Consider the following 12373-nt stretch of genomic DNA (forward strand, 5'->3'; position numbering starts at 1 on the left):
TGCGCCAGCCCATTTGATTGTTCACAGCTAGCGACAATTCTCCGCAGTGTGCCTACCCATTTGATTGTTCACTACCAGAGGTCTACTTTTTTTATGGAACATGAACTGCTGTGAGACAGTTAATTAAAGTTAACAATTAAATTTCTTTCCTTATTTCAGAGGATGGAGTACCACTATATAAGTTACACTGTTCAGTGCCCTGTAGAAGGGTATTGCATTATTAACAACTGGTGATACTAAAGATGGCAACATGTTATTCTTCCTGGTTTTGCACACTTTTAAATGTGCATTCTATTTCCATCCTACGAGCAGCTACCTTACAGCAACTTAATGTTTCTTTTGCAGTAACAGAGCTAAATTGCACAACTTTGAAAAGCTACCACAATATGATAACTAGGCTAATCCAAGACAAGGTATTCTTTGGAATTTTCATTTCATAATCTCACAGCAATTTGTTAATCATATATGCCATAAATAATGTTTGGTAAAAATCGGTGAATCTATCAACATTTGTGTTAAGTATATTTACAAGTATATGATGCAACACTTGGAACATGTTCATACAATTTGTCATTGTGGTGACCAATTATGTGGCCAACATTTAACAATATGCAACATATGACAACTTGTGCCAGAACTTTATTTTACTTCCCATTTATAATGCACATCCCTTACTTAAATGTCCATAAATAACAAAGTACAAATATTATAGATTGAAAAATGTTGAAATATGCACTAAGAGCAAATGCATTAAAGTGCAGGTAAATAATAATTGACTTGTGAAGTTGATCTCAGTGTTAGGCCTGGCTCCTTTGTTCCTCTATGAACTATTGAAAAGATTTTGTCCCGGGTCGCTTAAATGACAAGTTGCTGGGACATTATATTGCTTTCAACCAATTTGTTCTTTGTTTGCATGTTCTGGAAACACAATTTATCATCACATATTTGACATAATAAACATTGTGCAACTTGCTTGAGCCATACAAAGAACATAATCAACATGGGAGCAACACATACCAAACACAATAGATGCTAAACCCACTCCGATGCACTTGGTGCCAGAAATTTGTGTATATATTAAAACCCAGCTTGCACTACTTTCTGGAGGAGGATATAGTCCAAATTAGTATAAACATGATTGTCTTAATTCACACTGGTTTTCAGATTTAGTTTACATACTGTTTTCTGAAAATCATTATTTACATGAAGATTTGTATGCCTAATGTTTAATAACAGAGACTGCAACTTTTGACACTGAAAAATAGTTACTTCCTGTTACTTGCATGAAATTGACTTCATTATTGATAATAAGATTAGAAAAATTACAAATGAAGACAAAAATTTTGTTTGCATCAAAACTGAAGCATAACAATTTTATGTATACTCTAAATTTATTTTTAGATTGTTAAAGTTGACAGTTGTGATTACTAATTTTCATGGCACAAGATCAATATTACGAAATGGATATAAAATAATGAAATGTATTATCAGAAAAATAGGTTTCGATAATCAGGTATTTTCAGAGATATCTTCGGATGAGAAAAATATAATTTAAGTAAGAAAATTTCAGTTAATATGTGAAAGTTTCAAGGAGGCTAGTACATTACCCACAGAAAAATTTGCAAAAATTATGTCAGTGTGCTATTATTTGATGATGATGGTTGGTTTGGGCAGTGCCCAACTGCATGGTTATCAGTGCCTGTACAAAGTCCTAATCTTTACACAGTCCAATCTCACCATGTTCCCATGTTCACAAATGATGATGATGATGATGATGATGATGATGATGAAATGAGGAGGACAACACAAACACCCAGTCCCCTGGCAGAGAAAATCCCCAACACATCAGGAAACGAACCCGGGACCCCGTGATCCAGAGGCAGCAACGCTAGCCATTAGACCATCAGCTGCGGACTGCTATTATCTGCTGAATGTATCAAGAATATGGGAAGCCATTTTGTATTAAAATATTGTTATCTAAATCATGAGAACCTTTCTAAAATGTTAAAAATCAGGTACAAAATTCACTCACACTGAATGGCTTTCTACATAAAAAGAAATAAATTCTTTTGTGTCACAGTTACATTAAAAAAAACTGTCATTCAAATATATCTGCCCTTAATTTGCATCAAAGCTGAGTGCAGACTTCTCCAGAGAAACATTCAGGCTGGGCACAACCTTTTTGTCAGAGCAATGGCAACTGAAATTGCTTTCCAAAACTTTAATATCTGTTGATGCTGACAAAGAACGTGTGGAGATGTAGGTAAAAGTCTTGTGGATGCAGAATCCTTTTTTCTTATCTGCTCAGACCTCTACACATAGCTAATCAAGGAGAATGGCACAAGTCTTTGTTGTATGTGTTGGAGAACTAACTGTCACATGCAGTTTATAGGGATTTATAATAGTTACAATTGTTTTATGTGAGAGCTCTGCCACAGAGAATCAGTGTTAAAATCTTCACTGAGTATCACCGTTTTCAAAGAAATGTTGAGTATATCTAGAGCAAGGCCAAGTTGTTTGGAAAAAAGCACTTATATTCACATTAGGAGGTCTGTACACACATAAAATCTTTACAACTTAAGACTTTGTACCTTTAAAATTATACTAGATATTAACAAATGATTTTCAACATGTGGTAAGATTACTCATAAAGTTTTGTTTCCTCATTCACACTAGTCAATGCGTGCAGCTTTAGTGGCATGGATAATGTCTGGTCAGAATTTCATTTCTCTCCATATATGACTGAAGATCTCCATGGTGATGTGTTCAAATGCATTGCAAAAGCATGCCTTCCTCCTGCAGGTCACTACCCTTGGTTCAGAACACTAGATGCTTTGCAATACCCCACAGGAAGATGTCTGATGGTGTGAGGTCAGAGAATCATTGCAGTCATCCAGTTGGACCATCTGGTCCAATCCACCTATCCAGAAACTTTTCATATAGAAACTGACAGACATTTAGGGTCCAGTGGGGTGGTGCCCAGTCCTGCAGGAATATATCATCATGTTGCAGGTATTCCAATTGTGGCACATGAAACTCTTGTAACATGTCCAGATACACACTACTGCTTACTGCTGTAAAGGAACGGACCAATGATGCAACTGTGCATCATTCCACACCAAACATTGTCCTTGGGACTGTCTCTTTCAATTTCATGTGTAACATGAGGGTGCTGTGAACCCTTAACATTATGATGATTCAGTTTGTCAGATATATGAAACATTGCTTCAATCTTGCCTAGCATATCCACTATAAATTGTTTGTGCCAAGATTGGTCTATAGGTTTTAATGCCTAAAGAAGCTGCATCTTGTAGAGATAGAGATACAGCCGTAACCTCTTATGCAAGACAATGTGCACTGTTGATCATCTCATTTCCAACTCTCTGGCCGCCACACATACCAATTTTGTGACTCCTTGCAATGCATGCTGTACCTTATCCCACATTACCATCTGAAACAAATGGGTGACCTGTCCTTTTTTATGGATAACGCTATCTGTCTCCATAAATGATGTTAGCTAAGCCTTTATAGTCAGTCAGGACTGTGGATGCCCTCCATATTGTGTAAAAAAGTTTTGTTGCACTTGGATATCAGATACTGTCTGTATGAGCCAGACCAAACTCTGAGCTTTCTCCCATGGCATCAACATTTTCTCAGGTGTTCAAGTTCAATTTTGTGCCAAAATTGCATAACCTGGAAGGTATAAAAAAACTTCATGAGTTATCTTATCACATGCTGAAAACCGTTTCTTAATATCTAGTACAGTTTTAAAGTTATTAAAGTCTTAAGTTGTAAAGATAATTTATGGGCACACTGTTACTTATTCTCCCACTAAATACAAGTTCCTAGATATTGTGATTCTGTTCTATAGCAACAGACTGTCTTATAACCAAGTTTGCAAAAACATAAAACTGAAACACCCCTCCGTTCCCTCGTGAGAAGTGTGTTTTTTTCATCACTGTTCTTTGTTAATGACTGCACATTCTGGTGTGCAATCTTTAGTGTGTGTTAACATTTTAGTTCTGTGTCACATTTTTTGTGATACAAACTGCTTTCCAGAAAATATTTATTATTCACTCTTTTTGTAAGAATTAGATTCTTTCTTTGTGATAAAATTGCCCAGAGTATATTGTGACTCCTTTAGCTCAAGTTTACTTAACTACAGAATTCTTTTGCCAAGAACTGTTTGCTCCTGTAACTTACATGATGGCCACGGCTGGTATGTGTGGATCTATGTAACATGCTTACTTCTACTAAGCCCTCATAAAGAAATTTCCTGCACATTCCATTTATCTCTCTGTTTGCTTTTCCTATAACTTATTTACTCATGACGAAGGAGGTATGTTGTATCTGTGTGCTTTATTTACAACAGCTAAAGTTGTGTTACTTAATTTGAATAACACACTTTCAAGAACTGTGATGAGTTCACTACCCTTATCTGTTGCAACATCTTTTGCACTTGCACAAATTCTGTCATAGTCTTTGCAGTCCAGTTTTTCATGTCTTTTAAAATAGAGTTTGTCACATCTTACCAGCTCCTCGCTTTATAACAACCAGCATACTTAAGTTTTTTTGTGTGTCTGCCACCTTTTCCACCACATAACAACCATGACCATCAGCAAAAATCAGAACGAAACAGAAATGTTGTTCTTTTTTGCAGACTTTAAGTTGGTCACTATTTTTAAAATGGCATTTCATTGATTAGCATTTGAAGATTCTAAATTTTACAGTGCTCAGCATCTGCTGTTTATCATTAGTTACTGGTCTCAGACATTTCTGAACAGCATTGTTTGCAGAATCACATTGGGCATTAAACATATTTGACACACTTACTTTGATTTTCCAAGGTTTCTGCTGTAGTCCTTGCTTTGTCTGTTTTGTGTACGCCACTGGTAGCTGATATTTTTTGAAGTTCAGGTGAAGGCTCTCTCTCTCTCTCTCTCTCTCTTTCCTTTCTTTTTTTTCTTTTTTTTCCTTCAGTTTGCCACAGTACAATTTTTTTCACTTGACTTTGATCTTGTGATAACTTCATCATAGTTTCTTACATTAATTTCACAGCAATATTTTCAAGGTCCAACTACGATACTTTTTTTGCACTGACTGCATAGCAATACCATATCCCAGGTTGAACCACAATACTTTTTTTCACTGACTGCATAGACAAATTTTTTGTGTTTTCCACATGACTAAATTTTCATATAGTTTTTCACCACCACTTCTTGCGGTACCTTCAAACCATTTACCTGAAGTTTCTCTCTGCTCTGTTCCTCGATAGTAAAATCAGAAGTCCTAATTCAAATTCAGATTGGTGATTTTCTTCTTTTTTAATTTGTCTTCTTCACTGCTCTTCTGATAATCCAGCTACATCCCATTTGATATTGTTTTAACTTCTCTTTGAACTCTACTAATCTGTCTTTAGATATTGACAGCTAGCAATGTATTGTCTCTAAATAAAAATTAGTAGAAGTGTTCCATTTTCTAATGTTCATATTATTGTCAGTTTAGTCATACTTCATGGACACAGTGTGAGCATAAGGGATTTTAATGTAAGAGGAGGGAAGAAACCAAAGAATGAATCTTTAGCGAGAAATTTGAAGTATGATACCATAGCTGAAGAGAGGTTATACGTTAATGGAATTTGAAATGTTTTCCTGAGAATATTCTTCACAAAGAAAAGAAATAGAAAATGCACTTACAAGAAACCCCATTTGATGCTCCATATTTTGTCTACCATGCGACCATAATATTGGCTGCTAGTGACAACAGGGGGTGGGACTGGAGGTATCCAATGGTGAACACAGCATGAGGCTATGAAGCATAGTTGAACTGCTTAGTCAATGAGTAACTCACAACAGAACTACAGTGCTAGTTGTGTTGGTACAAAGCAGAGCAATGGTACTGATAACAAAGCAAACATTGCTTTATATCTAAACAACAGTTGTGGAAGTTGACATTTTGTTGGAAAGCACCCAAGGAATTTTGCAGAGTGAAAAAGAAGTGACAGATGAAATATTAGCATTTCTGCCAGATGGGTCAGTGAAATGTGCAGTGTTGTGTATGCTCGAATGTGCGGATAATGCACATGAAAAGTACAGCGATGACAATATGTCCTTAACAAGTGAAAGTTACACTGAAACAGGTATTGAACAATATAGTTCATCATTCTTGTTGGACATGAAGCCACAAATCCCATTGTCCAAGAGAAGGATACTAAACATAATTATGGACACAGAAAATCATCTGCAGTATACTTTAAAAAAAAAAAAAAAAAAAAAAAAAATTATGATCAGATCTTCAATAAGTCCACAGCAATATGACCATGTTGTGCACAAGAAAACTGTGGATATTGTAGGGAGGGCAAGGTGCACTTGTTACAAAAACTGGTGTTTGTGCATTTCAAGGATGCTCAATATAATTTGCAGCGTTGTCTATGATAGTAGCCTGCCATTTTATGCACATCAAATTGTGCTCAACATTAAGTACCTATGATTTCAAGGGAAGCAGTGGATGGTTGTATAACTTCAAACAGTGCTACAGTATTGTAAGACAATTTCAAACAAAGTGTCAACCGCCCAATGCATAAAAACTGTGGAATCAGCCCAAAAATTTTTAAATGAGATAAACAAACATATCCCATCATTCAGTAAGGAATTTGTGTTCAACTCTGACCAATCAGAATTTGAAGAGGAAATGCATGTGAAAGAAACCCTGGAAATAAGACGTACCAAGAGAATTGTATCAAGATAAACTAATATCAATGCCTTAATAAATTCCTACAAAATTAAGTCAACTGTTAATCTGGGTGGTAAATCGGCTGAAAAGTTTTTTATTGTGCTGCAAGAGGGTGGAGGTGCTCCACCCTCTAAGATTCCTTCTCATGTGTGTGATCTCGCAAGAGCAGTAGGGAATATTAACATCACAGCAAGCAAGAGTGGGAAAATGATGAAAGAGAACTACAACTATGGCATGAGCACTGCTTTTGGCCAACAGCTGGTCAAAATAACTGGCTTTTGCTTGATTCCTAGCCTGCATATAAAAATCATACTTCTTTAGAGTAAAATAACCCTTCTGAAAAGTATGTGACATTGCAATTGTTACCACCTGGAACAACTAGATGATTTCAGCCCCTGGATGTTTGTTTTTTCTTCAGCTACACCTTAACACATAGCCAATTCTGCAATAAGCTCCATAACAATCTATTTCACATTCAATTGCATGCCATCACATTTCATCAGTTGTCATGACCCCATTACACCAATAATATGATACTATATGCATTCTTTAAGAGCGAATACCTAGCTGAATGTCCTGCACAGTTTGTAACTCCCAAGGAGTTCACCTTCAATCTTAATGGTGTGAACCTTCATGATCACTATGATGCATAATTTTTCATTTGGTGTTTATGGGGCAAGTTAATGGTTTGTTTTAAACATTTCTTGAATCTTAATGATGTCCATTTTGTGAAGTGTAACACATAAATCCCACAGAAGACTGATCTCTACATGTTCCGGACACTCATTTCCTGTTGCTCTCCTGATGCACATGATGAGTCACTTGTAGCCAGTATTTTTCCTGTCATAAGTGTTAACACAACACTTTTAAGTGACTCTTACTAAAGACCGAAAACTTGCAACCTCTCACTCAAGGGGTTCCTTGTTAGCAATGACCAAATGGTACTACAAATGTGATTGACTATATTTTATCAAATGATAAAGAAAGAAACAGTACAGAATGCGACAATCATAGGCTATCATACACTAATAACATTTTAGAGTAAAAACAGATGACTGAAAAGAAAGCAAATCTCACTATGAAGTTAAACATACATGTAAATTATAAGATTTATTTAAAATACATAGGCCCCCATGGTATGCAAAGTTAAATTAAACAAAAAGTTCAACACAATTACCTACGTTGTTGTGGCATTTAATCTGAAGACTGGTTTGATACTGCTCACCACACTATTCAATCCTGTGAAAGTCCTTTCAGCTCTGCATAATACTGCAACAACCAACTTTTCAACCAGCTTACTGCATTCAAACTTTGGTATCCCTCTACAGTTTTCACCCTAAAAACTTCCTTCCATTATTGAGTAGACTGTTCCTTAATGCCTCCGGAATTGTCTAGTCAACCAGTCTCTTCATTTAGTCAAGTTGTGCCATAAATTTCTTTTTTTCTCAATTTCATTAAGTAACTACTTATTAGTTATTCAATCTATCCATCTAATCTCCTAAATTTATTTTTTATTTTTATTTATTAGTCCTGAGACTCTAGGATTGTTTAGTGTACAAAAGATATTGGACCATTCATTAATTACAATACACATTCCTTGATTTTTTTCTTTTCTTTTCTGACATCATTTTAACAAAAGATAAAATTATGCAAAACTCTACACATTTTATAGAAACAGTCTTAATCAATGAGGCAGTTTTGTTTTTCTAGGTATTCACAAATTTAGCATTGGAGGGCAGTGTGGAGGGTAAAAAACGTAGAGGGAGACCAAGAGATGAATACACTAAGCAGATTCAGAAGGATGTAGGTTGCAGTAGATACTGGGAGATGAAGAAGCTTGCACAGGATAGAGTAGCATGGAGAGCTGCATCAAACCAGTCTCAGGACTGAAGACCACATCAACAACAAAGGTATTCCCTTACTGTACTGAAGCAGTGCATAACTAGTAATCCTTCACAGTTGATTTGGACTTGTGTAAGTCCATTATTATTTTTGTGGATTTGGATAGTGCATTGTCCAATTTGATGTCAGGGTGGAGTATGCCTTTCTGTAATAGTGCTGTGTTTGTCTGTTGTACATGTAGATCATTTATTTGTCTTGTGTGGTAGCTATGTACAGATTCATTATAGGTGATGCTTGAACTGTCACTGTTTAGTTTTTCTTTTATAATAATTACCTTTTCAAGTATATAAATACATGGAAGTAGTAGTATTTTATTTTTTCTAAATAGTGGCTTGCATGGTGATCTTTGATCTAACCCTTCCATTAATCTGATAATATTTTTCTGCAATCTAACTGATTTCTGACTAGCTCCACAATTTCCCCAAAACACTACACCATATTTGAATATTGCTACTTCGTGTAATTAAGCTGCTGGTGTCATCTGCAAATTGATATAGCTTACTGTCTTTACTGCTTATATGTGAATCATGTATGTTGTGTAGGTACATAGTGTAAGACCCCCCAGATATTGTAAAGTTAAAATTCATTCAAAATAAAAATGAAATAGCGATCAACCATAACTGTCATTGAAGACATTAATTATGAATGCACAATAAGGTGCAGACAAATGAACAAGAAACATCATTCATTTTTATTTGTACAGTACATGATTTTGTTTCTCTCTCTCATATGTAGAAAGATAACTCAAAGTATGACATGCTAGGAGTGTTATGTATTATATGTGATTCTGAATAAGAGAAGACTTAACAACTGTATTAAATATTTTTATTGAAGTGATGTGGACCCAAGTTGGGAGGATTTTCTTCATTTTTTGAGATGCACTGGTGTTCTTGGAGTCAGCTGCCTGCATCTACAATCGAAATGTAAGAGACAAAGTCCAAATAGCACAATTTTGTATATGCAGAGCATTTACTAATAATGCATTATACTATACTTTAATTTTTTCCATTTATACTTTTTTTATTTGTTTATTGTAATACAACTGGCGACCTAAGTGCCACAACTAAAGGGCACCAGTTGAAAGTTTAACCACTGTTATAGTAAGAAATTTCTATGATATTGTTATTAGTCATAAAAACTAGTTGTCTGTATCTTCTATTTGCATGAATCACAACAGGGAGCAAGTAAAGCAAAAATGCAAAAATTGAAGAGAGAATTTTGGAAAGAAATAAAAATCAGACACAGGTTACATAAAATTTTCCATAGTAAGCTGTTTTGTTCGGCGCAGCAAAGATAGGATGGCTACGCAAGTTGCTTGCATGGTTATGCTTGGTAGCACCACTTTTGATGTAGATGGAAACCTTTTCCTCATTATTTCCTTCCTTGAATTTTATTGTGAAAAATTTACAGGAATTTTTCAGTGTGTTACGCATTGTGAGTAGAACATAAAGGATTGCAACACAATAGTTTGTGTATCATAATGACATAAAAAGGCTTTGACATCATGTAAATTACAATTATCAAGTGTAATAATTAGTGTATGATATTTTACCATGTTTTTTGTGAAATTTTTATTTTTTGCATATTCATACGACATGGTAGAAAAATATATGTCCATTGTCGATAGCAACAATGAAAACACAATCAGCCAAGATGGCGTAGAATTGTGTGGTCAAACAACTGAAGTTCAAGTGCCATGCATGCCTCCTGCAGAAAGTTTAAGCAGATCAGAGACGAGTGTCGCAGGTGTGACAAATGACAGTGATACTCCACAGCAGAATAACCTTGATGACACAATGTTTACAACTGATGAGACAATATCACGCATCTCCCAGAGTTATATACAGCTCATGAAGGAAACACTGAAAAGTGATACAAATTTGAATCTTGACAACACGCTACAAACACCACTTGTTCACAACACAAACATTAATCTGGAAAGTGCAGCTGACAGCAACCACAGTAGTACAACTGATGTACTGCTATGGCAGTTATTATCCAACATAAACATGAAATTAGATAGTCCCAACACAAATTTCCGTGATATGAAGCAAGTTATGAATACCAAAATTGATAATGTGACACAAGACATGAACATGGTAAAACAGCAACAAAACACTGTTACACAAGATCTAAATACAATGAAACAAGAACAAAAACAAGTATTAGCCAGCTGGGATGGCCGAGCAGCTCTAGGCGCTACAGTCTGGAATCGCGTGACTGCTACAGTCGCAGATTCAAATCCTGCTTCGGGCATGGATGTGTGTGATGTCCTTAGGTTAGTTAGGTTTAAGTAGTTGTAAATTCTAGGGGACTGATGACCTTAGAAGTTAAGTCCCATAGTGCTCAGAGCCATTTGAACTATTTTGAAAAACAAGTATTCAAGGATTTGCAATACATGATCTCACAGAAATTCAATGACTTATCCAAAAAATTTTGCACTGAAATCAACAAAAAATTGAATGATATGAAAAAACAAGTAAAGCATGAAGTACTTTCTGAAGTTAACAGTAACATTACATACTTAAAACAGAAGGTAGATTCTTTCAATGACCATCATGATCTAGTAGAGCAACAGATAAAGAAAATCACATACGTGAACGCAATTATTGAAGCCACAAAAAATCAGTTGTGTTTAACAGTAAAAAAGGTAACCACTGTCGTTAACAAACTAAACAAAGACTGTGAATGTCTACCTCTAGCTGCAGAAGTGCTTACTTTGAGGGTAGCAATGTTAGAAGTTGACTCAGCATGTGCTAAGAAGTAGAGAGAGAAGATAGATGAAAATCTAAGTGATATCATTAGTCAAGCTGAAGCAGGTATGTTAGATAAGAGTAATACCATTGCAGAGAAGTTAGTAACTGATTGTAAGTTATACACAGATGTAGTAGAAAAAGCTATTCAGAAAAAAGAAAATGAAATACTGAACAAGGTAAACATTAATCTACAAGCCGTGGAAGGTAGGATCCGTCTTTTAGAATAAAATATTACTGGATCTCGAAATATGCATGTAAATAACACAAAGGCTACAGTGAACAAACCACAACCTGTTGGTATTTATCCATAAACTGTTATGAGTCCTACAGCAGGTACCAGTGACAGTGGTTGAGTGCAAAAAGTAAATTTACCCATAACTCCAACACCTGAGCAATTACCAACCAGAATTACAGGCAACTACAATAACAACATAAATACAACCAAAAACACCATGCATCTATCAACTATTTTTGCAGACAAAGGTTTGCTGAGACATTGAGAGTTTCCTACATTCACTGCCGTAGGTAAAAGAAGGAACCCAGTAGTATTTATCAGTTCTTTTCGTCACGTATTCTCAGACAACTGGACAGAAGCACAGAAAATCAGATTTGTCATGGGATATAAGCAAGGTGATGTTCTTGTACGGGCAACTGAAGTGGTCGAACATTGCAGGCCTTATATCCAATCTGAATTAGCTTTCCTCAACAAATACTAGTCTGAGGCAATACAAAAAACACTCAGACATGAGGTTTTCAACCCTGCACCATTCAGTGACAAATACAATAGTCTACCCGGATACTTTGAAAAATACCTGAACAGGACATGCTACTGGATGAACCCAACATCACAGCTAGATGTGTTAAAAATTTTGAAAAGCCATTTACCATTGCACATTAGAGAAAAATTAGTCACCACGCCAGAGCATGACACTGAATATTTTCTGTCAGTGCTTGATTCTATCGACTTAATCTATAAGAAAAGA

The 12373-nt window shown here is 35.5% G+C and overlaps 1 protein-coding gene across 1 annotated transcript in view; it reads right to left on the reverse strand.

Annotated features, from left to right (window-relative positions):
- Positions 1–12373, reverse strand: part of LOC126183362 (EF-hand domain-containing family member B) — a 395037-nt gene that overhangs the window by 125477 nt on the left and 257187 nt on the right. The window lies entirely within an intron of this gene.

The sequence above is a fragment of the Schistocerca cancellata genome, chromosome 1, assembly GCF_023864275.1.
Source record: "Schistocerca cancellata isolate TAMUIC-IGC-003103 chromosome 1, iqSchCanc2.1, whole genome shotgun sequence".
In the NCBI taxonomy this organism is placed as follows: domain Eukaryota; kingdom Metazoa; phylum Arthropoda; class Insecta; order Orthoptera; family Acrididae; genus Schistocerca; species Schistocerca cancellata.